This window comes from Hypanus sabinus, chromosome 4, assembly GCF_030144855.1.
Source record: "Hypanus sabinus isolate sHypSab1 chromosome 4, sHypSab1.hap1, whole genome shotgun sequence".
In the NCBI taxonomy this organism is placed as follows: Eukaryota; Metazoa; Chordata; class Chondrichthyes; order Myliobatiformes; family Dasyatidae; genus Hypanus; species Hypanus sabinus.
In genome coordinates this window covers 8,563,982-8,591,768 of record NC_082709.1, presented here as the reverse complement: position 1 = coordinate 8,591,768, position 27,787 = coordinate 8,563,982, and the positions used below count along the sequence as shown (strand labels likewise).

At 41.6% G+C, this 27,787-nt stretch overlaps 1 protein-coding gene and 1 long non-coding RNA gene across 15 annotated transcripts in view; one reads left to right on the top strand and one right to left on the bottom strand.

The window, feature by feature from the left end:
• The window catches only part of faima (Fas apoptotic inhibitory molecule a), a 42,727-nt gene extending 36,911 nt beyond the window's left edge, over window positions 1-5,816 (bottom strand). For 3 of the 11 annotated variants that reach the window (XM_059966340.1, XM_059966348.1, XM_059966342.1), the window contains exons 1-4: window positions 5,680-5,797; window positions 4,294-4,384; window positions 3,215-3,273; window positions 2,573-2,650 (exon numbers count right to left, since the gene is read on the bottom strand). The gene's annotated coding sequence lies outside the window, so the exon portion shown is untranslated. Of the gene's footprint in view, window positions 1-2,572; window positions 2,651-3,214; window positions 3,274-4,293; window positions 4,385-5,679 lie in introns of all 11 variants that reach the window. The other 8 variants (XM_059966343.1, XM_059966349.1, XM_059966346.1 and 5 more) reach the window with 4 other exon arrangements.
• Window positions 5,817-5,916: 100 nt separating this feature from the next.
• LOC132392464 (uncharacterized) overlaps window positions 5,917-27,787 on the top strand; it is a 98,968-nt gene continuing 77,097 nt past the window's right edge. For all 4 annotated transcript variants that reach the window (XR_009511554.1, XR_009511552.1, XR_009511555.1 and 1 more), the window contains exons 1-3: window positions 5,917-6,031; window positions 7,412-7,709; window positions 19,531-19,708. This is a non-coding gene — a long non-coding RNA (uncharacterized LOC132392464). The remainder of the gene's footprint in view (window positions 6,032-7,411; window positions 7,710-19,530; window positions 19,709-27,787) is intronic.

Here is a 27,787-nt window from a genome sequence, read left to right as displayed (position 1 = left end):
ACCTTTTAAATCTACTCATCTTTTTTCTCCCCAGTCCTGCTGAAGTGTTTCGGTCCAAAGCATTGACTATACGCGTTACAATAGATGCTGTCTGGCCTGCTGAGTTCCTCCAGCCTTTTGTGGGAGTTGCTAATGAAGTTTTGCCAGGTTAGTATTAAGAACATATAACAAAGTCCTTCAGCCCACAATGTAATCATATCTGTAACTAAACAAATCCCTTCTGCCTACACAATGTCTATTTCCTTCCACTGCCTGGACATTCATGTGTCCAGTTAAAAGCTCTTGAACATCTCCATCATATTTACCTCTAGTGTCACCCCAGCAACACATTCCAGGCACCCACTACTCTGTGTAAAATAAAAACTTACCCCTCATACCGCCTTTGAATTTTCCTCTTCATCTTAAATAAAACATTAGACATTTCAACCCTGGGTAAAATATACTGGCTGTTCCATCTAAACCTCTTGTACTAAGGAGATACCAATTTGTATTTTGGAAGTTGAAGTCACTCAGTACAATAACCCTGTTGTTTTTAAACACCCTTCCCTAATCTGTTTGCATATCTTTTCCTCAATGTCCCAGTGGATATTGGATCATGTAAGCATAATCCCAGAGTGATTGCACTTTTTTTGTTATAATTTTGAGTTCTACCCACATTAACACAGAGGATCAATCTTCCATTATGTCCTGACTGAATGCAGCTGTGATATTTTTCCTGATTAATAATGCAAATACTCCCCCAGCACCCACCTTTACCTCCTTGTCTTTTCTAAAAGATCAAAAACCTGGAACATTAAGGATTCATTCTTGCCCCTCCCTCAACCAAGTCTCTGTTAAGGCCACAACATCACAATTCCATGTACTGATCTATTCTAAATTCATCACCTTACCCTAACCTATAAAGCCCTCATCTTTCTAGATGATCCCATGTATTTTCAGATCCAGCTCCTTGATATAGTCTGTCAGGAGCTGTATCTGAGTATGCTTCTGGCAGACGTAGCCATGAGGTTCACTGACCTGCCATAACTTGGAGGAGAAGCAATCCACTGCCCAACAACAAGTCTTCCTACATTGATTCAAAGAGATTTACAGGAAGAGGTTTCCTGCTTGGCATTGCTGCCTCCCACACCTCCAACAATGCCCATAGGCCAGCTGTGTGGTCATCAGCCAGGTCCACTATTCATTGATGTTTCACTCCCTCAGCCCCGGTACTTCTCCTGGTGGCTGAGCTGTGGCAGGAATGTCTCCCTATCATGTCCTGCAGCTTTCAATAGGGTTAACACGAGGAATAGGGTTAGTTGCTCCCCAATTTCTGTCCTTCCTCCTCAACCACAGCCAAAAGCTGCCTTTTTCAGCCTCTTCAGCCAATTCTCTGGCAGCTCTCCTGAGCCTTGCTCCAGTCACTGCCATATTGCAGAGTAACCTATCGTCAGTGTGCTGATGAAGGCCCAGCATCCTACCTCATGGGGTAGGTGATGGTCCTCCAGCCAACTTCCTTACACTCACCTACAGTACTTCAACCTCTTCTGCCTCCACTCCTTCCTCCCACGGGATTGTTAACTCAACGAGGAGGACTGTCATGGCGGCCATGGACCACAGTGCTATGACTGGACAGAGAACTGGTGATTTCCTTGGGGAACTGTAGCTGCCTGCTGAGATCTGCCCTCATGTTCCACTCCTTGCCTGTGGAGAAGTGTCCTGAGGTAGCTGTTGGACGGGTGCATTCAACGCTCTTGACAGCCTTAACAAATGGGATGAGTTGGCATCCCACTGGGGAAAGGCTGATTCTCAATTCATCTCTGCCAGCTTCTTTAGAACTTGGTTGTGCCACTAACTGCTGCATCCTTGGGACAGCACAGTCTTGCAGCCTGCCAGGGTGTGTTGAAGGTTGGTATTGGTGATGTTAGAGAGAGAGCATCGAACCTCACTGCCGAACCACTGGTGAAGATTTTAGGGGTAGGGCAAGGTATCACAGGTTGCCCTGATGAGACAGCCAAGTCTGGCTTGTGGGACCTTCAAGAGTTAAACCAGCTGAATGACCTGCTGATGGTGCCCTTCCATGTTGTCCAGCTTCCCTGACGGCTCTCTGTCACTGCCTTCACCCTGTAGTACTCCTGCTCTATCCCTTGCCACCTACTCCAGTTGCATGGCTTTCCTTTCTTTGAGGCTTTGGACTAGAAATGTGCTGCCTTCCCTGAGCCTCGTCCTGCATGCCCAGTCTGGATTCTGCTGACAATCTCTTACTGCTGCAGTCTGCTGGTTGCTTGGTCTACTTCAGTTTGAGCTCTCCAGTTACAGCCAACATGGACTAGGGCATTGGCATCCCTCACCAGTGGGTCAGCAGACCCCCTCAGCTCAACAGCCAATCAGGGTTTCTCATGCTTGTACCCCAGGCTGATGGATCTCAGTGGCAGCTACGACATCTTCTTTCTGAAGAGGCCAGTGAATGAAAAACCCTGAGGCAGTCCCAGCTATTTCTGGATGTACAAGTTGGCTTTCCCGTGCCTTCTCACTGAAGTTTTTTTTTTTGTTAATAACTGCTGCTCTCATTCCCTATGTATGGGATACTTACTCTGCTTCTTCGTACCGAAGCCTCAGCGACTCGTCTTCTTCTTGTTCTGCTATTGCTTTCTATTGGCAGTTGGTAGACCTGGAGTGTAAGGAAGGTTCAGGAGAGTGATCGCAACACCTACCACCAGCCCTCAAGCAGAAATGATACCAATAACAATAACTAAATAAATATATCAACATCCAATGCTCTTGACTTAAATTGTACTAAACAATCCAAATAGCTTCATGAATTTAAATATGTGTTTATGTGCTTCTCGGCTAAACCCCCCCCCCCCGATCAAAGGTAACAATATTGCAGTCCAGAGTCTGCGTTCTATCCCACTCATATGTCCTACATTCTAATAACACATGTGAGACTGTCCTCTGGAAGATGATGCTGTCTACATTTACCTGAAGTATATTTACCAACTCTATACAATGTGGTATTTAAACCAGTATGAGCAAATAATTATAACTTCCTTCCTTTTGGGCCTTCCTATCCTCCAAAGTGAAGTAACCTTTTTTTTTAAAAAAAGAAATCCATATAAATGTCTCCTTTTTTAATTATGCCCCAAAGTCCCTGCGAGATTGAGAAAATATGGTCATTAATCAAAACCTTTGCCTCTCCATTACTTAGTGGAATGTCAACATCAATAACACTGACCTTCATGGATTGTTTAGCCAGCCTATCGTCTACTTCATTTCCTTCCACCCCTGCATGAGCTGGAATCCACAAAAAAATAGACATACAATTCTAAATACTGCAACCATGCTAATGTTTGTCCAACTTCCAGTAGTCCCCAGACATTTTGTTGGACACACCCACCACTACACAATCCAGAGAAGGAATCAGAAATGACAGCATCCACTGCAATAAGGATTGCCACCATTTCAATAGTATAAACTGAAAGTTTATTAGACAATCCTTTTCTAATTGGCAGCTGAAAGTCTGGAACCCAGATTGCTGCACCATTGTTATGAGACACTGGGTCTTTAGAGCCACCTGTAAACACTGGAACCATTCTGTTATATTGATGATGCATATATAAGAGTTACCAATGACTCTTCAGATACACACCAAGCACATTCTGACAGCATCTCCCAAAGTGTCAAAACTGCCTTAGGTAAAGGAAATAATAAGGGAGGAATAATAGATAAAGCTAAACCAGGAGCATAGGTCACATCAGACAGAGCTATGTTCTCTGCCTGATCTTTTCCTTCCAACCCAAAACTGCAAATCTTGTGATCTTGATGTTCTCAACAACCTTTCAATATATGATCATCCTCATAACCATTAGGATGTACCCAGTAATTCATAGCCATCGGCAATCTTCTCAACTACAATGGCATCTTACTCATTTCCACCTGCAGAGCAGAGAAAAGAGATCAGCACCACAACCCAGACGTAAAGCCTGGGCTGGAATAATGTGCAGCGATTTCAAAAGTGGGGAGGTAGAAGACTCAGAGACAATAAAAACATAACTGAAGATGGCTCTAATCAGCTCTCAGTCTTACACCGGCCCACTGTCATAATGGTCACTCCACTGGACCCCAGCTTCTGTTTATTGGCTGTTGTTTATTATCTAATCAACTATTACCTAACAATTTGTCTTTCACTCTGTCCCTATTCCTATTAGGAGAAACTCACAAGTCAGTCATGTGTCCTACTCTTTTGCACGCTTGTGCCTCTTGCTCCAAGTCCCCACTCTTAAGGAAAACTCACTAGCAAGTACAGAGACCTACCTCTTTTGAACCCCTGCTCCTCTCACTCCAAGTCCCAGATCTTGTTAAGGTCCAGTGAGCAGTTAATAATTGTCAGATTACTCATCCTGAACTTGAATGAACAGAATATAAATTTTAAAAACATTTACACTTAAGCATCATTTTCACTGCTTTTAAATGCCCCGATAGTGATTTATTACTTAGGTGTCATTGTGGTGATTGTAGAGGGAATCTGACAATCATGATAATGGTGATTGGGTCATAAACTGTACATATTTCACAAAAAAATTTCTTTATTTTTCATTACTGGACATGAAGACAAGAAAGAATCAATCTACCATTTGAAATGACACACAGCCAATTGCACAATGTTAAGAATTTTCTTTAAATCTAGCTCTTTTACCTAAGTATTGAAATCAAAATATTTTCTTAATATAGAAATATTACAATATCACAATGTTCTAGCAAATAAGGTTATGTAGTTTCATCAAGATTTGTAAACCAAGAAGTAGTACGAAATTCCAAAGAATAGAAATTTCTCCTCATCTCCTTCCTAAATGGCCTAGCTCCTAGTCTGAGACTTTCCTTGGTTATAGATTACTCCTCCAAGGAAAAGAAAAGCATCTGCTGAACATTCACCCGGTCAAGCTCTGTTAAAGTTCATGTTTCAAACAGTTTATTAATCAGTTATTCTTCTGAACTCCACATGTAATCTACTCAATCGCTCTTCACACACTAAACCAGGATCCAGGCTAATGAATATATTCAGTAAACCCTTTGCCGTCCTAATTACTCTTAAAAAAAAAATGACCGAACTTGATTAGCCAACCTATTCTACAGGATTCACGGCAGTGAATCAAATTGATATTTACAGACAATAAAAAAGATAAACAACAATGCAATGGCTTGGCGCCTATAATGAAACAATTTCTATTAATAACATCCAAATTCTGTGACAAGCCCCTACATTGATAAAGGTGGGGTTTTCATTTTCCTCCCAGAGATTTCGACTCCTTTACAATTAGAGTAATATCGTTGTTTTGCGGGAAACGACGCAGTCAAAATTGCCCGCAACTCCCACAAAGTGCAACATGACAAGGGCCAAGTAAAGCACCTTATCAGGATGCGATCTGAGAGGCAAAATCCTATTAGCATAAATCTTATATGGCAGATATAATTCAACCCGTGCGATGCCGTGATGAAGAACGATAATGAGTGAGGAGGAAATGCGTACACTTGCACAACCAGGTTGAATCCCGGCGTACTACTTGGGAGAAACCGAGCTGCCCGCCCATGTTTACTACCTTGGCGCACCACTCGGTAACTATGGCAACTTGCAGCGGCCAGCTCCTCTGCGGAAATACCCCTGTTCTTCACATCAAAGCAGCAGCGAGATCCAACGCGTACCTGATCAGAACCGCCATCCACCTACGGCAGACCCACACAAATTGCCATCTTCTCCTTTCCTCCCGGATCGCCAGTTAACCGTGTGTGAAGGGAAAACAAATCCCGAAACTAAACCCTCGCGAGAGCCGCAACTCCCGTCCGATCGATACGATTGGCTCATTTGTCCCGATGGGCGGCTGCTATTGGTGGAGAACGCGCCAATGCTTGAATGGGACATTAGCAAACTAGGGTTGGAGGTGAAAGAGGGGCTGGGGCTCTGAGCACCGTCAAACCTTCAGTGTACTTACTAGTTTAAGCCTATTGGGCGCACAATGTTTAATTATATCTTGTTGGAAAATATCATCTGGTTTGGGTAGGTTTTGTCACATTATGAAACAGTTGAACATATTACAGTGTGAAGCAGATAAAGTTGACAGAAATCGAATGCAGCCTTCATTAGAATCTTTGGGGGTCAATACTTCCATTTTAAAAACTTTGTCAAGTCACGGGAGTGACTATAACTTAGTTCAGATTATCGCCTTTCATTACTGACAACCTATAGGGCTCTTTGGGGTTTCATTTGAAAGAGGAGTGGGAAGGGTTTTTCTCCCCCAATTCTTTACACCACACTCCAGTCCAGTTGATGGCGGTAATTCACCTTTACGTTGGATTGCCAACTGTCAGAAGATGAGTACACATAGTTCCGCCTATTCACAACTTTAATGTACTTATTTGTTTTATTACATTGAAGATTCTAGCATGGATAAAGCAGTAGCTGATTGGCAGGAGGAAGAGTAGGAACAAAGGGAGCCTTTCCCGACTGGCTACCAGTGACTTGGTGTTCCACAGGAGTCTGTGTTGGGACCGATTCTTTTTGTATTATATGTCAATGATTTGGATGATGGAATTGTTGGTTTTGTTGTAAAGTTTGCAGATGATACGAAGATAGGTGGATGGGCAGATAGTTTTGAATAAATAGGCTACAGAAGGACTTAGACATATTAGGAGTACTGTATGGACAAAGAAATGGAAAATGGAATACAATCTCGGAAAGTGTGTGGTCATGCACTTTGGTAGAAGAAATGAAAGGTTTGGCAACTTTCTAAATGGAGAGAAAATACAAAAAAACTGAGACACAAAGGGACTTGGGAGTCCTTGTGCAGGATTCCCTAAATTTGCAGGTTGAGTCTGTGGTGAGGAAGACAAATGCAATGTTAACATTCATTTCAAGAGGACTAGAATATAAAAGTAAGATAATTTGTAAAGGAATGGTGAGGCCTCACTTGGAGTATTGTAAGCAGGTTTGGGCCCCCTGTCTTAGAAAGGATGTACTGAAATTGGAGAGGAGGTGGTTCCAGGATTGAATGCCTAATATGTTCAGTGCTGATCTATTTCTTCTCAAGTCTTTATAAGTTAAACATGTAGATGTTGCTTTTTAATATTATTGATGGTACTTTTGAAACAAATTAAATCACTATCTTGGTAGGAATGACCTATTTCAGTGACAAAGCAGAACCCTGAGAAAACAGTATATGTTAGACTTGGAGAGAGTCCATGACTCTGCTAAATCAGAGATTCAGGGGGTACAGGGTGACAGCTTTGTGAAGTGTTAACATCAAAGTCAAATTGAATAACTGAAACAGTACAATCAAGATTTATAGGCAATAGTTTGATTGTAATGTACCATGTCATATGCTGTATGTGAAAATGGTCTTTCCATAACAATGATTGTTCTTTGTAAATTTTTCTACAGAAGTGGTTTGCCATTGCCTTCTTCTGGGCAGCGCCTTTACAAGATGGGTGACCCCAGCCATCATCAATACACTTCAGAGATTGTCTGCCTGGCATCAGTGGTTGCATAACCAGGATTGGTGATCTACACCAGCTGCTCATATGACCATCCACCACTGTCTCCCATGGCTTCAAATGATCCTGATCGGGTGCTAAACAAGTGCTACACCTTACCCAAGGGTAACCTGCAGGCTGGCAGAGGGAAGGAGTGCCTTACACCTCCTATGATAGAGATGTATCTCCACCCCACAACTCCACAGGTAATAGGTTGAACCCAGAGTGGTAATTTTTATTTTTTCAAAAATTATGTTGCTCTTGCTTGGATCACAGAGTTATGTGGTACACATATTTACTAACAATACCTGTGATAATTTCAGAAGACAAGAGTTGTTGATGTTACTTTATGGAAATAATAAAATTGAGGAATTGCTCTGCTGATTAAGAAGCAAGCGCAGCTACTTTACCTTTGCAACATCTAGAGGTGGGCAGTGTGTCTGATCACTTGGTTCTGGTTTCTTACATTTCTGAACAGTGGAAACAAGAAGTAACTGTCAAGTAGAAATCTGGTTCCACAGCATATCTATCCAAAGTTGTTTTGGCAGCACCTGGGGTAGGGAGAGGAACACGAAAAATTCTGAAGAGCTTTAGATCTGAAATGTTATTCTTTTTAGTCATAGGATCTTCTGGCAATTTTAAAGATAAAGTCTAGTGGTTAGGCAGACAGACAGACATACTTTATTGATCCCGAGGGAAATTGGGTTTCGTTATAGTCGCACCAACCAAGAATAGTGAAGAAATATAGCAATATAAAACCATAAATAATTAAATAATAATAAGTTAATTATTCCAAGTGGAAATAAGTCCAGGACCAGCCTATTGGCTCAGGGTGTCTGACACTCTGAGGGAGGAGCTGTAAAGTTTGATGGCCACAGGCAGGAATGACTTCCTATGATGCTCAGTGTTGCATCCTGGTGGAATGAGTCTCTGGCTGAATGTACACCTGTGCCTAACCAGTACATTATGGAGTGGATGGGAGACATTGTGCAAGATGGCATGCAACTTGGACAGTATCCTCTTTTCAGACACCACTGTAAGAGAGTCCAGTTCCACCCCCACAACATCACTGGCCTTACGAATGAGTCTGTTGTTTCTATTGGTGTCTGCTACCCTCAGCCTGCTGCCCCAGCACACAACAGCAAACATGATAGCACTGGCCACCACAGATCTCAGCGTCGTCCAGCAGATGTTAAAGGACCTCAGTCTCTTCAGGAAATAGAGACGGCTCTGACCCTTCTTGTAGACAGCCTCAGTGTTCTTTGACCAATCCAGTTTATTGTCAATATTGTGCATTGTATCCTAAATTGTTTAAAATACACTGCTTTCCAGACAAGATTGAAAGTAGCCATTTAAGTAACTAACTGAAAAAAGGTGGAGAATACAAGTTCATTATCTTATTACATTATCTATAGTGAGGCTAATTGAATGGGTAAGTGATTGCAACCTTCAATTAATAGCAAAGTCTATGGACCCCACAAACACTCCAAGACTTGTGCTGCAGAGGCAGCTGTGCTTTTTGTCCAGGCTGCTTCACAATGTACCACGATGGAAAATTGCCTAGCTATACCCTTACCACAAAGCAGGGCAAAACTTGTCCAGTCAATTGTTTTCTGCCCAATCTTGTACCTCTGGAACCACCTTCTACCCAGTCCTTTGTCCTTGTCCTTCACAAACACTGGGCAAAATCTCAATTACCAGCATTCTAGTAGAAAGTATTTGTCATCAACTGCAGTGTGAGTCGGAGAATCACAAAGAAAAAATATTTTGTCTTGACTATTGGTTGTTGTTGCAAGTCAGCTAGATTGAAAACTCACTGTATGTGAGAATGTATTAGTTTCAACATTGTCTGGTGCTTCATATTCTGTAATTTTGCAGAAGCAATAAAAAAAATTCTTGTCCTGATGGTATTAAGTTTACTTTTTTTCAAGTCAAGTCACTTTTATTGTCATTTCAACCATAACTGCTGGTACAGTACATAGTTAAAATGAGACAACGTTTTTCAGGACCATGGTGTTACATGACACAATACAAAAAATGGACTGAACTATGTAAAGAAAAAAACCACAGAGAAAGCTACACCAGACTACAGACCTATACAGGACTGCATAAAATGCACAAAACAGTGCAGGCACCACAATAAATAATAAACAGGACAATAGGGCAGTGTGGTGAACTACATGTACCTGTCTGGACAACCCCCCCGCTGACTGCTCCTCTGGCTCCTCTTACGGACCTCTGTATAAAGGCGATTGGAGGCACTGCTCCTCCCTCAGTCTCCAGGATGTTGTATGGTGGTCTCTTGCTGCTGACTGCTCTCTTCCAGCGAATAAAAGCCTATATCTCACCTCACGTCTCCGAGAGTTATTGATGGTACATCAGGCAGTAAGGTGTCAGTCCAGGCTTCGGGTATTGAGGAGTCTGATAGCTTGGGGGAAGAAACTGTTAATAGTCTGGTCGTGAGAGCCCGAATGCTTCGGAGCCTTTTCCCAGACGGCAGGAGGGAGAAGAGATTGTATGACGGGTGCATGGGGTCCTTCATAATGCTGTTTCCTTTGCGGATGCAGCGTGTAGTGTAAATGTCTGTGATGGCTGGAAGAGAGACCCCGATGATCTTCTCAGCTGACCTCACTATCCACTGCAGGGTCTTGCGATCCGAGATGGTGCAATTTCTGAACCAGGCAGTGACGCAGCTGCTCAGGATGCTCTCAATACAACCCCTGTAGAATGTGATGAGGATGGGGGGTGGGAGATGGACTTTCCTCAGCCTTCGCAGAAAGTAGAGACACTACTGGGCTTTCTTTGCTATGGAGCTGGTGTTGAGGGACCAGATGAGATTCTCCATCAGGTGAACACCACGAAATTTGGTGCTCTTTACGATCTCTACCGAGGAGCCATCGATGTTCAGTGGGGAGTGGTCGCTCCTCCTGAAGTCAATAACCATCTCTTTTGTTTGGTTCACATTAGTCACATTGTTCACATTCTTGCTGATGAGACCCACCACGGTTGTGTCAACGGCGAACTTGATGATATGGTTCGAGCTGTGTGTTGCAGCACAGTCGTGGGTCTGCAGAGTGAACAGCAGTGGACTGAGCACGCAGCCCTGGGGGACCCCGTGCTCAGTGTGATGGTGTTGGAGATGCTGCTCCCGATCTGGACTGACCGAGATCTCCCAGTCAGGAAGTCTAGGATCCAGTTGCAGAGGGAGGTGTTCAGGCCCAGTAGGCTCAGCTTTCCAATCAGTTTCTGAGGGATGATTGTGTTGAATGCTGAACTAAAGTCTATGAACAGCATCTGAACGTATGTGTCTTTTTTGTCCAGGTGGGTTAGGGCCAGGTGGAGGGTGGTGGCAATGGCGTCATCTGTTGAGTGGTTGGGACGGTATGCAAACTGCAGGGGGTCCAGTGAGGGGGGGCAACAGGGTCTTGTTATGCTTCATGACGAGCCTCTCTAAACACTTCATGATGATGGATGTAAATGCAACAGGACGGTAGTCATTTAGGCAGGACACTGAAGACTTCTTCTGCACGGGGACGATTGTGGCAGCCTTGAAGCACGTTGGAACGGTGGCGCTGCTCAGGGAGATATTGAAGATGTCAGTGAGAACATCTGCTAGCTGGTCTGCACATCCTCTGAGCACTCTACCACGGATGTTGTCTGGTCCAGCAGCCTTCCGTGGGTTGACCCTGCACAGGGTTCTCCTCACATCAGACACTGTGAGACACAGCACCTGCTCATTTGGAGGAGGGGTGGACTTCTTTGCTGCCACGTCATTTTCTGCCTCAAACTGGGCGTAGAAGTTATTCAGCGCATCCGGGAGGGAGGCATCACCTGCACAGTCAGGTGATGTTGTCCTGTAATTGGTGATGTCCTGGATGCCCTTCCACATGCACCGTGTGTCACCGCTGTCCTGGAAGTGACTGTGGATTCGCTGGGCGTGTGCACGGTTTGCCCCTCAGATGGCCTGGGACAGTTTGGCCCTTGCTTACAGACTAGTGATTCAGAATTGAATTTTGTTCTGCAGTAAATGTTCAATTTGTATTTAGTGTGTTATAAGGATTTTGTACCATTAAGTATACTGTTGTGGACTGGAAAAGTTGTTGTATGAGCAAGAGAAGACTATTATGCAATTACAAAAAAAAGTTGTACATGGTTGTGATTGAACAAGAAAAATGCATTGAAAGATACAAGTTTCATGAGCAAACTTCTGGAATGTATACCAGGTCCAACAAAAAATAAGTTTCAAATCTTTGATATAGTGAGAAATGAATAAAGGTATTAGAATCATAGAAATAAACAGTCCCCTTGGCCTACCTCGTCCATGCTGACTATGATGCCATTCCCATTTACCTGTATCAGGCCCCTATCCCTCTAAACCTTTCCTATCCATATACACTTTTAAAAGTTTGTAATGATACTAACATCAGGCATTTCCTCTGACAGCTCATTCCATATACCCACTACTTTGTGTTTTTAAAAACTGGCTCCTCAGGCCATCTTTCAATTCTTTCCCACTCAACTTAAACCTACTCCCTTTAATTTTGTAATTCCTTGGCCTGGTGAAAAGACTGGGACAATCCATCTTCTCTAAGCTTGTAATTTTATGAAGCGCTTTCAGGACTTCCTTACCTTAAAACTACCTAGGGTTACCCGTAGCCCTCTATTTTCCTAAACTCCACATATTCATCCCAGAGTCTCTTAAAATCCAGGCAACATCCTTGTAAATCTCCTCTGTGTCCTTTCTATGGTTTCCATATTCTTCCTGTAGTGAGGCGACCAGAACTGAGCACAGTACTCCAAGTGGGGTCTCACCAGGGTCCTATATAGCTGCAACATTACCTCTCGGTTCTTAAACTCAATCCCACAATAGGCCAATGCACTGTATGCCCTCTTAACCACAGAGTCCCAGCTCCTCCCACATTACTATTTGCTCACCATTTCTCCCTTAATTGGTTCTTCTTCACCTTCCTTTCTTATCAAATTCCAAAATCTGCAGCCTTTTTTTTGCCTTCACATCCCAGTCTCTATCAGTAGCTCAACTCCTCCCTCCCCTGCCTGATTCCATCTGTCAATCAACCTTTCCTCACCAGGATCCACCTATTCCTTACCAGCTCTTGCCCCTATCCTCCCCCACTCATTGCTTTAATCTGGATATCCTCTGCCCTTTCAATCCAGTTATAGGGTCTTGACCTGAAACATTGATTGTCATTTTCCTTAAACAGGTGCTGCCTGAGCCACTGAGCTCATTTTTTGCAACTTTTCAGGTCCTGGAGATATATCCACCCTAACATTTCTATTTCCTCTTTCTTGATTCAGATCTGCTTGAGAGTATCAATGTACTCCTCCTATATCTGCAGCCTCTACACATCCACTAGCTTCTCCCCGATGAATACAATTAGATGTATCAGTTTAGGATCTCAACCATGTCTCCTGTCTCCACACATAAATTAGTCTTCTGACCTCTGAAAGAAACTGTTGTTTGTTTAGCTACCCTTTTGCTTCTATATGCTCTATAAAATGTTTTAGATTCTCCTTAATCCTATATGCCAAAGTAATTTCTTCAACATGAGACAATCTGCTGATGCTGGAAATCCAAAGCAACACACACAAAATGCTGGAGGAACTCATTAGGTCAGGAAGCATCTATGGAAAAGAGTAAACAGTCGACACTTCAGGCCTAGACCCTTCATCAAGACTACTCTTTTCCGTAGATGCTGTCAGTAGCTGAGTCCTTCCAACATTTTGTGTTGTAAAGTAATTTCTTCAATCCCTTTGACCTCCTCATTTCTGAAGTTTCTTCATCCAGTGAAACCCAGGTGGCTCATTTTATCCCAATTTCCCACAACAGACACAGGCTTCCTCCTTTTCTCTGATCACACCTTAAAAATCTTTTGGTTAAACTCACTTCCAAACTTACCGTCTTTACCTCCTACCCTTGCTGCTCCATGTTTGCTTTGAATTTTTAATATCTTGTTTCTGAACTTCTCTGACTTACCAAACGTTGTTCTGCTCTGTCAGCTGCTCCAAATCTACCTCTCCCAGCTCCTGTCTGACACTGTCAAAATCAGTCTTCCTCTAGTTTAGGGCTCAAATTCAACATGGAACATAGAATAGTACAACACAGTACAGGCTCTTTGGGCCACAATGTTAGAACACTGCAGCACAGAAACAAGCCCTCAGCTCAATCTCCCCCTGAGCAATCCAGTGTCTCACTGGGACTGTGGTGTGTAAAATGTGCTGACTGCCCCGCTCACTTCTTGTAAGCTCTCATATTTAACTCTCAGTAGATACATATCGTGCTGACCAACATAAACCATCAATCCAACCCTTCCTTCCTACACAGCCCATATCTCTCTATTTTTCTTACATCCATGTGCCTATCTAAGAGTCTTTTAAATGTCCCTATTGTATCAGCCTCTATCACCACAACTGGTAGTGGGTTCCAGACTACTCCCCATCAAACTAAAGCAAACTAATTCTGACATCTCCCCTAAACTTTCACTCACCTTAAATGGATATCCTCTGGTATTGGCCATTGCTACCATGGGAAAGCAGTATGCGCTGTCTACTCTGTCTATGCCTCTCAGAATCTTATATTGAATCTATAGGACCAAAAGATATAGGAGCAGACTTTGGCCATTCAGCCCATCAAGTCTGCAGGAATCCTGCACAAGGTCTCCCAAGTCCCTTTGCACCTTTGATTTTTGAATTTTCTCTGTTTAGAAAGTAGTCACCTTTATTCCTTCTACCAAAGTTCATGACCATATGCTTCCCTACACTATATTCCATCTGCCACTTCTTCACTCATCTTCCCAATCTGTCTAAGTCCTTCTGCAGACTCCCTGCTTCCTCAAAACTACCTGCGTTTCTGCCTATCTTGATATCATCTGCAAGCTTGGCCACAAAACTATTAATTCATTCATCCAAATCATTGACACACCATGTGAAAATAAGTGGTCCCATCACTGACCTCTGCAGAACACCACTAGTTACTGACAGCCACGAAGAATAGGCTCCCATTATTCCCACTGTCCTGCCAGTCAGACAATCTTCTATCCATGTTAGTAAGAGTTAAGTTGTACCACAGAGGTAAAATTCATAAGGGTGAAGAATGCAGGACTGAAAGTGCTGTATTTAAATGCACATAGCTTTCAGAATAAGGTGGATGAACTCATGGCACAATTAGAGATTGATTGGTGTGACGTTGTGGCCATCACTGAGTTGTAGCTGAAAGAAGATCATAGTTGAGAGTTGAACATCAAAGGACAGACAGGAAGGTATAGGCCGGGGGTCGGCAACCCGCGGCTCCCGAGCCATTTGTGGCTCTTTCACCTCTGTGCTGCGGCTCCCTGTGGCTTTGGGAAATAATTGGTCAGTATTTAATTAAAATGTATTTTATGTTAGTTTGTTAGCTTTTGAAATGTAATTCTAAATTTGAAGATAATGGTGATCTTGTACAATCTAAGTGTGGCGACACATTTCCTGGCACATCCGAAACGGCTCACAATTAGCCAGCATTCCGGCTAAGGGAGATAGCCTACGGGGGTTTGTGAGTACGCGTCTTTTGCAGCATCTGCGTCCATGGGGGCTGGGTTGAGGGAGGCTTAAAAGCAAGGCTGTTTAGTTCGAATAAAGTTATTCGACTGCAGTTTACTGACTGCGTGAGCACACCGCTACAACGTGTTTTTATCGCTGGCTGTCCAGAGGGGAGGTGCTGAAATGCTTTGTCGCGTGTCTGGAAGAAGTGAAAACTTTCCTGGGCAGCAAAGGGCTCACCTTTCCTGAGCTGGAACAGCCAGAGTGGCTGGAAAAGCTACACTTCATGGTAGACATAACAGCGCACCTGAACACGCTGAACACAGCTCTTCAACGGGGTAAGGACGTACAGCCCTGCACATGTTGGAGGATGTTTTGGCATTCGAGCGCAAGTTGACAGTGCTTGCCAGAGATTTACAGAAAGGCACATTGTCTCACTTCCCCAATTTGAGAGAGTTCAAACAAGGTCACGACATGATAAATTCGGAGTATTTACATTCTGCAATCATCGCAATGCAAACATCGTTTGGGAAACTCTTCTGTGAGTTCAGAGAGGAAAAAAACACATTATCCTTCCCGGTCACTCCCCTAAGCATCGATCCATCCCTACCGAATACGACTGCATTGTCAGGTGTGAGTCAACCTGACCAAGTATGATAAATATTTTAATTGCCTATTATTTTACGTATATTCATATGTCTTCATTGTTCAGTGAAATAGTCCTTTTATTTTTCAGGTTGACAGCTGGCTGACGTTATTTTTGGTTTGCTGCTGGCGGCAAATTTAAGTTTAGCGTTTTTCATAAACACAAGAAGGACTCAAATAGACGTTGAGTATTTTACTTAAAAGTAACCTTCAACCCAACATCTTATGTTCGGAGTTCAAAATGTTTTTGTTGCATGCAGAAATGTAATTTCATTTTCTCTGCAGGAGCTCATCAATTTCATAAATGCAACACATTATAGTTTGTTTATACATAGCATAAAGGCAAAACAAAACGTTGTATGCAGTGTTATTTCATTTTAAATGTCAAACGGGTTTTGCGGCTCCCAGTGTTTTCTTTTCTGTGGGAAACGGGTCCAAGTGGCTCTTTCAGTGGTAAAGGTTGCTGACCCCTGGTATAGGCGGTGGTGTGGCTCTATTGGTAAGAGATGGAATTACATCTTTAGAAGGAGGTGACATTTGGTCAGAGAATGTTGAATCTTTGTGGGTGGAGTTAAGAAACTGCAAGGGTTAAAGAAAACATTGTGGGAATTATAACACACACAAAATGCTGGTAGAACATAGCAGGCCAGGCAGCATCTATAGGGAGAAGCGCTGTCGACGTTTCGGGCCGAGACCCTTCGTCAGGACTAACCGAAAGGAAAGATTGTAAGAGATTTGAAAGTAGTGGGGGGAGGGGGAAATGTGAAATGATAGGAGAAGACCGGAGGGGGTGGGATGGAGTTAAGAGCTGGAAAAGTGATTGGCAAAAGTGATACAGAGCTGGAGAAGGGAAAGGATCATGGGACGGGAGGCCTCGGGAGAAAGAAGGGGGGGGGGATGCACCAGAGGGAGATGAAGAACAGGCAAACAACTAAATATGTCAGGGATGGGGTAAGAAGTGGAGGAGGGGCATTAATGGAAGTTAGAGAAGACAATGTTATATATAGGCCTCCAAATAGTAGCCAAGACGTGGGGTTGAGATTGCAAAGGGAGATGGAAAGGGCATGTAATAAGCATAATGTCACAATTGTAATAGGGGACTTCAATATGTTAGGAGATTCGGAAAATCAGGTTAGTGTTGAAGTGCAAGACGGAATTTTTTGAATGCCTTCAAGACAGCTTTTTAGAGCAGCTTGTGTTTGAGCCTACTGGGGGAAAGGCTGTCTTAGAATGGGTGCTGTGTAATAACCCAGATCTTATTAGGGAGCATAATGTAAAGGAACCCTTAGGAGACAGTGATCATAATATGATTCAATTCATACTGCAATTTGAGAGGGAGAAGCATAAGTCACAAGTATCAGTATTGCAATTGAATAAAGGGAATTACAGAGGCATAAGAGGGGAGCTTGCCTAGGTGGACTGGGGTGGGGGAGTGGGGAGGGACACTGGCAGGTGATGGCAGAATAGATGTGGCTGTAGGTGCAGGATAGATATGCCCCACAGAAGACAGAAGTTGTTCTCAAATGGCAGGGCTAGGCAACTGTGGCTGACAAGGGAAATTAACGACTGCATAAAAGCCAAGGAAAGTGCATATAAAGTAGCAAAAGTGAGTGGGAAGTTGTTTGATTGGGAAGCTTTTAAAATCCAACAAAGGGCAACTAAAAGAACAATAAGAAGGGAAAATGTGAAATATGAGTGCAAGTGAGCCAATAACATAATGCAGGATACCAAAAGTTTTTTTCAGTTATTTAAAGTGTAAAAGGGAGGTGAGTGGAAAGTTGAATGATTGATTTTAAAAACTTCCCAACAAAAAGCAACTATAAAAGTTATAAGAAGGGAAAGGATGAAATAAGAGAGCAAACTAGCCTGTTATATAAAACATTATAGTATTTTTTCATTTCTATAAAGCAAGAGGTGAGAATTGATATTGAACCACTGGAAAATGATGCTGGTGAGGTAGTAATGGGGGACTAAGAAATGGCTGATGAGCTTAATGGGTACTTTGCATCTGTCTTCACTGTGGAAGACACTAGCGGTGTGCCAGATGCTCATGATTGTTAGGGAGCAGGAGTGAGTGCCATTGCTATTACAAAGGAGAAAAGTGCTAGGCAAAGTGAAAGGCCTTAAGGTGGTTAAGTCACCTGAACCAGATGACTACATCCCAGAGTCCTGAAAGAGGTTGCTAAAGAGATAACAGATGCATTGGTCATGATCTTTTAAGAATCTCTTGACTTTGGCATGGTTCTGGAGGACTGAAAAATTGCAAATGTCGCTCTGCTCTTTAATAAATGATAAAGACAAAAAAGAAGAAATTATAGGCCAGTTACCCTAACCTTAGTGGTTGGGAGAGTATTGGAGTCCATCATTAAGGACGAGGTATCTTTCTTGAAATACTATGGGCTCTTATCTTGATAAACAGCCTCATGTATGGCACCTTATTAAATCCAAGTAAACAACATCCACTGATTCTCGTTTGCCTATCCTGCTTGTTCTTTCAAAGAATTACAACAGAATTGTCAGGCAAGATTTCCCCTTAAGGAAACTATGTTGACTTGTGCCTATTTTACCCAGAAACCATATACTTAATAACGGACTCCAACATCTTCCCAACCACTGGGGTTGGGCTAACTCACCTTTCTTTCTTCTGTCTCCCTTCCTTCTTAAAGAGAGGGGTGACATTGTAATTCTACAGTTATTCTAGACATTGTACTTCCAGAATTTAGAGATTTTTGAAAGAACATTACTAATGCCTCCGCAATCTCTTCAGCTACCTCTTCCAGAACCCTCTGGTATACTCCATCTAGTCCAGGTGATGTACTTACCTGCAGACCTTTCAGCTTCCAAAGCACCTTCTCCTTAATAATAACAAATATACTAATTTCTGCCCCCCAACACCTCGAAGACACATACTGCCAGTGTCTTCCACAATGAAGATTAATGCAAAATGTTTATTAAGTTCATCTGCCATATTATTGTCTAGCTTATCTTCATATTTCGTCTTTTCTCTCCCTATGGTCTTTTTAGTTGCCTTCTGTTGATTTTTAAAAGGTTCCTAATCCTTTTAACTTTCTACTAATTTTTGCTATATTATACACCCTCTTTTTGCTTTTATGCTGTCCTTAACTTTTCTTATCAGCCATGGTTGCCTTATCCTCCCTTTATTGTTGGGATGTATCTATACTGTGCCTTCCAAATTATCCTCAGAATCTCTAGCACTGCTGTTCTATCCTTTTCCAATCAAAATTGGCCAGTTCTTCTTTCATGCCTCTGTAATTCCCTTTACTCCACTGTAATACTGATGTTTACTGATGTTTCTGGCTTGATCTTCTCACTCTCAATCTGCAGGATAAATCCTGGCTGCTTTTTTGTGGCCACAGAATCTCCTGCCTGTCATCCTAAATTCTGAGCCTCCTAGCAATATCGCTGTGCCTGACTTTACCCTTCGCTGCTGAGTCTCAGAGTCAGACACAGTGCCACTGGCCGAGCTGCTGCTTCTGTGCTGTTCTAGGTCAACCCCCCAGCAGTGTTCAAAGGGGTATACCTGAGGGGGGCCAATATTCACGCAGGCAGGTTTGTTAGAGCTGTTGGGGAAGATTTAAACTAAATTGGCAGGCGGATGGGAACTGGAATGAAGGGACTCGGGATAGGACAAATGATAAAAAAGCAAAGATAGCGTGCAGTCAGACTGTCAGGCAGACGAAAGGACAAAATTGCAGCCAGCAGGGTGAGTGTCAGTGTATTAGGGATGCAGAATCAAAAAGGGTAGCAAATACAGTACTCAAAGTGTTATATATCAGTGCACAGAGTATAAGAAAAAAGGTGGATTATCTTGTTGCACTTTTACAGAGCTAAATCTTTTTTACGCTTGGTTCGATATCACCAACACTGAACCCCCGAGGAGAGCCGCTGAAGCAACCTGCACCTTAGTCGTTTCTGAGGTTGAAGTACACAGGTGTTTCCAACGGTGGACGGTCGCAAGGCTGCAGGACTGGACGGCATCCCAGGGCAGGTACTCAACTGGCAGGTGTGTTTACGGATATTTTTAATCTTTCATTCTCCCAGTGTAGAGTGCTCTCCCGCTTCAAAACATCCACCATTATCCCTGTACTTAAAAAGACCAAGGTAACATGTCTGAACAACTGGCATCCTGTCACACTCACCTCAATGATAAGCAAATGCTTTGTTGGCTGGTCAAGGACTACATCTGCAGCATTGTACCACCCACACTGGACCCCGTACAATTCACCTACTGATTCAACCAATTGACAGATGACGCAATACCCACAGCTCGACACACCGTACTTACGCATCTGGAGAAGAAGGATGCTTATGTGAGAATGCTGTTCTTGAACTGCATTTCATCACAGCACCATAATTCCCTCCAGGCTTGACAAGCAGCTCAGAGACCTTGGCCTTCACTCTGCCTTGTGTAGCTGGATCCTGTACTTCTGTTAGATCGCCAGCAGGTGGCAAGAGTGGGCTCCCTCCCCTCTGCCTCTCTGATCCTCAACATAGGTGCCCCTCAGGACTGTGACTTAAGTCCCCTCCTTTACTCTCTGTATACCCATGACTCCTTATCCTATATTCATACAGACTAATTAATTCATAACATTGAAATATAGCAATTTTATTATATAAAAAAATCTAACCCACTATCAAGACCAAAGTTGATTAGTACAGAGAAAAAGGGAAGAAAAAAAATTATTAGTCATCATCTGTGTTTTAACAGCAAATTTTGAAAATAACTCAAAAAACGTCCCCACAATATTTGAAATTCTTGGCTAGGTTCAGAGATTGAACATCAAATCTTCTCTAAGTTTAACCATAACATCACATCATGTAATTGGGCGTGAATAGGAGGGGCTGCATCTTTCCATTTAAGCAAGAGTGTCCTTCTGGCCATAAGAGAAATAAAAGCCAAAATGTGCAAGTCAGATGACTCCAAAATAAAGTTTACTTTGAAAAGCATTGAGGAAGTTTGAAATACTTCTTTCCAATATTTTCCAAGATACGGACATGTCCAAAACATATTAATGAGTGAAGCTTCTCCATTATTACATTTACCACAATACGAAGATATATCTAAATAAAAACAAGACAACTGATCCTTGGTCATATGGGCCCTATGGACCACTTTAAATTGTATGAGAGAGTGGTGGGCACATAATGATGAAGTGTTGACCAATTTAAAAATTTTATTCCAAGTTTCCTCAGAAATTGAAATCTGAAAATCTTGTTCCCAAAGGTCTTACATTTCATCTAAAGGAACACTTCTCATTCCCAACAACATATTATGAATATTAGATTTAGATCCATTATAAAATGGTTTCAAATTAAAAATTACATCTAGTAAATTCTTATCAGGACTTTTAGGAAATGTACTTATTTGAGACTGTAAAAATCTCTTATTTGTAGGTATCAAAAAAAAATGAGATTTGGGTAAACTATATTTAGTTGACAATTGTTCAAATGAAAAGAGACTTCCCTCTACAAATAAGTCCGGAAAGCATTTAATACCTAATCTATCCCATTCTTTAAAAGCCACATCAATCATAGAGGGTTTAAAAAAATTAGAAAAAAATGGGACTCGAAAGAGAAAATCTCAATAAGCCAAAGTATTTTTGGAATTGTATCCAAATTCAAAATCCAAATTCTCAGTGTTTTTAATTACCAGATTATCAGTTAACTTACTCAGAGACAAAGGAAGTGAGGATCCAAGAAGAGAAATAATAGAAAATTTATTAACAGAGTTAGCTTCTAAAAAAACCCACATCGGGCTATCCTCACGATTAATGTAATATAACCAAAATGTAAGATTTCTTATATTAACTGCCCAATAATAAAATCTAAAGTTTGGTAAGGCTAGTCCTCCATTCTTTTTATCTTTCTGAAGATGAATTTTATTTAATCTAGAACGCTTATTTTTCCATATACAAGAAGATATAATAGAGTCAAGAGAATCAAAAAAAAATTTAGAAATAAAAACAAGCAATGTCTGGAAAAAGATATATAAATTTAGGTAATATATTCATTTTGATCGAGTTAATTTGGCCAATCAGGGAAAACGAAAGAGGCGACCAATTTGATAGTATCCTTTTTACGTGATTCAATAGGGTAAGAAAATTTTCTTTAAATAGACACTTATAGTTTTTAGTGATTGTTACACATAAGTAGGTAAATTGGTTTCTTACAATTTTAAAAGGAAGGTTAGAATTTGTTGGTATCAAATTATTAAAAGGGAAAAGTTCACTTTTATGTAGGTTTAATTTATAACCTGAGAACTGGCTAAAACAGGAGAGTAAAGAAAGCGCATGAGGTAACGAAGAAATAAATACCAGCAGATCATCAGCGTACAGCGAGACTTTGTGAATAGTGTCTCCCCTTAAAGTACCGGTGATATCATTAGATTCTCGAAAGGTAATGGCTAAAGGTTCTAAAGCAAGATCAAAAAGCAAAGGGCTCAAAAGACAGTCTTGTCTAGTGCCACGCTGAAGCTTAAATGGTTTGGAATTAAGAGAATTAGTGATAACCCTAGCAGAAGGAGCTAAATAAAGTAATTTAATCCATTGAATGAAAACGGATCCAAAATTGAATTTTTCTAAAGTTTTAAATAAATAATGCCATTCAACTCAGTCGAAGGCTTTCTCAGCATCTAGGGATACCACACATTCCGATATCATGTTAGAAGGAGAATAAATAACATTTAATAACCAACAAATATTAAAGTGAGAATATTGATTTTTGATAAATCCAGTTTGGTTATCAGAAATGACAGATGGTAAAATATTTTCAATCCTATAGGCCAAAACTTTAGATAGGATCTTAGTATCAACATTAAGTGAAGAAGTTGGTCTATTAGAAGAGCATTCAGTTGGATCTTTACTCTTTTGAAGAATAAGCATATTAAATGTATGATGAGTGAGAATCAGGACCATGATATCACATTTGTAATTAAATCTTTGTCAATGGAAAGGGTGACACCTTGTCTGGAGCATCAGACAAGACAATCACATAAACACAGTATTAATGCAGTTTATTAACATTTAGTGCACAGTAACATGGGACAATAAACCAACTGACTGATTTTCTTGGCAATTCTGTACTCCAATGTGCTCAGCTGCTCACTGCTGACCACAACCTATGAAAAGATCATAACAGGGGAGGTTGGTGGCAGGAGATATGACAGTGGAGTTGAGAAGCAATTCTTCCCCGTTTCACACTTCGTCTGTTCCTCAGCCACAACCCCAATGGCTATGTCTGCCTTTACACCGGTTTGGTTGAAGCAATCCTCAGAAAGCAAAAACTGCAGTTGTCAACCAAGGGGATCCAGACTCTTGGAACTTCCAGCTAATCAAACAACTCTCCTTCTGAAGAAAACATAATTTTATTCATGAAACTTGAGATACAAAATACCGTACATTCGTGTTGGACATCCCAGTACAAGACATACAGTATATCGTCATTTTTTACACCACAAAGCCTGTAACTTTGAATAACCTTAAGAACGCAACAAGAAACTTGGAGTGCATTGTTCGAGACCACTTTGCTTTTTAAATAATTTTGTATAAGATTTCCACTTTTTATCAACTTGTATTTTTCACGGTATGTGGTCATTCATCCCCACCTACTGGCAGAAAGCAGTACAGCAGCTAAAGCCACAAACAAGAGAAAATCTAAGATGCTGGAAATCCGAGCAACACACACAAAATGCTGTAGGAACTCAGTAGGCCAGGTAGCATCGCAGTCGATGTTTTGGGCTGAAACCCTTTGGCGAAACTGAGTCGCTCCAGCAACTTGTTTGTGTTATAGCGGCTAAAGTAATAGTTTATCTCCCTTCTCATTTTTCATTGGCTAAGTATTGGCATATTACCTACGAGATGTAATTGTTTTAATTATGTAGCCTATTAATTAGTTAATCCCTATCTAAGGAATTTAAAAAAATCTTATCTATAAAAATGATGTATTTTTTAAAGGCGCCATCTTGGCTTCTTTATTCCTTTGTCTTCATAGCATTGTTTCTCAGCTCTTTATTTAGTTTGGTTAGTACTGGTATGTTTGTTTGTTCTATAAGATAAACTGAAATTTGGAATTATGACTGCTCATCATTCCTGACACCCGGAAGAACCCTTGGGATCAGAGATCCAAAAACATCCACAGAAATTTGTGAACATGTTCTGAGGTTCACACCTGCAGTAGGTCCACACCAGGTTCAGTCTCAGTGTGGAGAGGTATCAGATACAGCTGCATCACTGCCCAAACATTTTACTCAATCATTTCTCCTGCAGTCCTTGAGCTAATATACTGTAAGAGACAAACTGAAACTGCCCAAATTATGACTGCAGAATCAGGGTCACTTCAGCTTCACAAATACAGTTGCAACATACAGATGAGATATATACTGATTGTTCAAAGACCAAGCTCAAAGTCATAATCATTATGAAAGTGGTTGTGATTCAGTTAGATTTAGTGTGGTAATGGCAAAAGCAAAAACATGATATGGGAATAAAAGATTCTAAATTGAAAATTTACCATGTTGAAATAGGTAGGCTGGAGATGGCCAATTAAAGAAGTTTATGATGAATCTGTTCAGCAAATATAAAAGGTGGGACTGCCAAAATTAAAGTTTCTTGGATAATACATTGTATAGAGGTTGAGATAAAATAAAAAGAGGTTTATTTAGATATTGAGTACTTGGGTGGCAGGGTGGAGATACGTCTCTACCAAAGGAGGTGTAAGGCATTTCTTCCCTCCGCTAGCCTGCAGGCCACCCTTGAGCAAGGTGTAGCCCCTGCTTAGTCACCCCACCCCCTGCGATCAGAATCAGATGAAGCCATGGGAGTGGGGGTGGATGGTCGTATGAGCAGCTGGTGCATATCACAAGCCCTGGTTATGTGACCACTGATGCCAAGCAAACAATCTCTGAAGAGTGTTGTAATGGCTGGGGTCACCCGCTTTGCCCAGAAGAAGGCAATGACAAACTACCAGTACTTCAGTAGAAAAATTTGTCAATAACAATTCACAGTCAAGAAACACGTTTGTCCATGTCATACAACACGGCACATGATGATGTTGATGACGATTCAAGAGGTTCAGGGTGAATCTGTTCCAGCAAAAGTTACACGTAGGGCTGTCAAAATTGAAGCATCTTGGATAACATATTGCTGAAAAGGTTAGGATAAAGCAAAAAGAGGAGGTTCGTATTAGACGCTAAGCACTTAATATTGCTGAAAATCTGAAAAAGTGTAGGAAGTTTTGGAATCAAATTGAAAAGGGAAGTAGGAAAGCAGAGAAAAAGTATGAAACAATACTTGCATGTAAAGACAAAGAAAAGCCAAAGATACTCACTAAGTGCAGAAACAGAAAGATGGGAACATAGAAGTTAGTGTGATACTGTTACAGCTCAAGGTGTTCCAGATTTCAGGGTTCAATTCCAGCATCATCTGTAAGGAGTCTCTATAAGTCCTCTCTATGCAATGTGTGGGTTTTCTCTGGGTACTACACATTCTAAAGTTGTACCAGTTGGTAGGTTAGTTGCTCTTTGTAAATTGTACCATGATTCGGTTCGGGTTAAATTGGGGTTGTCAGGGGGCTCAAAGGTCCAGCTCCAGGCTGTGTCACTAACCGAAGAATAAGGAAGGTGTAGTGGTGTGTCTTGGGGACAAAAAAGGTAAACCCTGTCAGGTAAATCATGTGGGAAAGTTTCTTATTAAATACTTTGTGACTGTTTACACTGAAGAGTAGGATGATCATGATGATGTTAAGGCAAATATTAAATAGGATTAACATAGAAAAAGAGGAATTATTCAAAGGTTGACCATTATTGAAAAGAGATAAATCACCAGCTCTGGATAAATTACATCTGAAGCCATTAAAGGAGCAAGGAAGTGAATTGGGAGGCTCCAACCACAATCTCTTTTTTTGTGACAGAAATGTTGCCTAAAGACGGGAGTAATGCCCACACTGTGGTGTTGTATAAACAGGGAGGAAGGGGGAGAAACAAATAATTTCCAGACCAGTTAGTTTTGAAAAACTATTAGAGTTCATTCTGAGAGAGAATATAACCGAACTGAAGAGACTGGGGAAGAGGAGGTTGGCTCACAAATAGAGAAAGCTTGTGGACAGTGTGAGAGGGAGGATTGGCAGGTGATAGAGAAGGGACACACTCAGACTGAAGGTTTAAGATGTGTCTATTTTAACGCAAGTAGTATTGTGAACAAAACAGATAAGCTTAAAGCGTCAGTACTTGGAGGTATGATGTGGTGGCCATTACAGAGACTTGGATGGCTCAGGGCCAGGAATGGTTACCTCAAGTGCCGGGTTTTAGATGTTTCAGAAAGGGCAGGGAGGGAGGCATAAGAGGTGGGGGCATGGCACTGTTGATCAGAGATAGTGTCATGGCAGCAGAAAAGGTGGACGCCATGGAGGGATTGTCTACGGAGTCTGTGGGTAGAAGTTAGGAACAGGAAGGAGTCAATAACTTTACTGGGTGTTCTTATAGGCCACCCAATAATAACAGGGATATCAAGGAGCAGATAGGGAAACAGATCCAAGAAAGGTGTAATAATAACATAGTTGGCGTGATTGGAGATTTTCATATCCCAAATATTGATTGGCATCTCCCTAGAGCAAGGGGTTTAGATGGGGTGGAGTTTGTTAGGTGTGTTCAGGAAGTTTTATTGACACAGTATGTAGATAAGCCTACAAGAGGAGAGGCTGTACTTGATTTGGTATTGGGAAATGAACCTGGTCAGGTGTCAGATCTCTCATTGGGAGAGCATTTTGGAGATAGTGATCATAATTCTATCTCCTTTACAATACCATTGGAAAGAGAGAGGAACAGACAAGTTAGAAAAGCGTTTAATTAGAGAAAGGGGAATTATGAGGCTATCAGGCAGGAAATTGGAGGCTTAAATTGGAAACCGATGTTCTCAGGGAAAAGTATGGAAGAAATGTGGCAAATATTCAGGGGATATTTGTGTGGAGTTCTGTATAGGTATGTTCCAATGAAACAGGGAAGCTTTGGTAGGGTATAGGAACCGTGGTGTACAGGGGCTTTAATAAATCTAGTCAAGAAGAAAAGAAAAACTTACAAACGTTCAGAGAGCTAGGTAATTTTAGAGATCTAGAAGATTATAAGGCTACTAGGAAGGAGCTTAAGAAGGAAATTAAGAGAGCCTGAAGGGGCCATGAGAAGGCCTTGGCGGGCAGAATTAAGGAAAATCCCAAGGCATTCTACAAGTATGAGAAGAGCAAGAGGTTAAGACGTGAAAGAATAAGACTTATCAAGAGTGACAGTGGGTAAGTGTGTATGGAACCGGAGGAAATAGCACAGGTACTTAATGAATACTTTACATCAGTATTCACAATGGAAAAGGATTTTAGTGATTGTAGTGATGACTTGCAGCAGATTGAAAAGCTTGAGCATGTAGATATTAAGAAAAAGGATGTGCTGGAGATTTTGGAAAGCATCAAGTTGAATAAGTTGCCGGGACCAGAACAAATGTACCCCAGGCTACTGTGGGAGGCGAGAGAGGAGATTGCTGAGCATCTGTGGAAGATCTTTGCATTATCAGTGGGGACGGGAGAGGTTCTGGAGCATTGGAGTGTTGCAGATGTTGTTCCTTATAACCATATAACAATTACAGCACAGAAACAGGCCATCTCGGCCCTTCTAGTCTGTGCTGAATGCTTACTCACCTAGTCCCACTGACCCACACTCAGCCCATAACCCTCCATTCCTTTCCTGTCCATATACCTATACAATTTTACTTTAAATAACAATACTGAACCTGCCTCTACCACTTCTACTGGAAGTTCATTCCACACAGCTACCACTCTGAGTAAAGGAATTCCCCCTCGTGTTACCCTTAAACATTTGCCCCCTAACTCTGAACTCATGTCCTCTTGTTTGAATCTCCCCTATTCTCAATGGGAAAAGCCTATCCACGTCAACTCTATCTATTCCCCTCATTATTTTAAATACCTCTATCAAGTCCCCCCTCAACTTTCTACGCTCCAAAGAATAAAGACCTAACTTGTTAAACCTTTCCCTGTAACTTAGTTGCTGAAACCCAGGTAACATTCTACTAAATCTTCTCTGTAC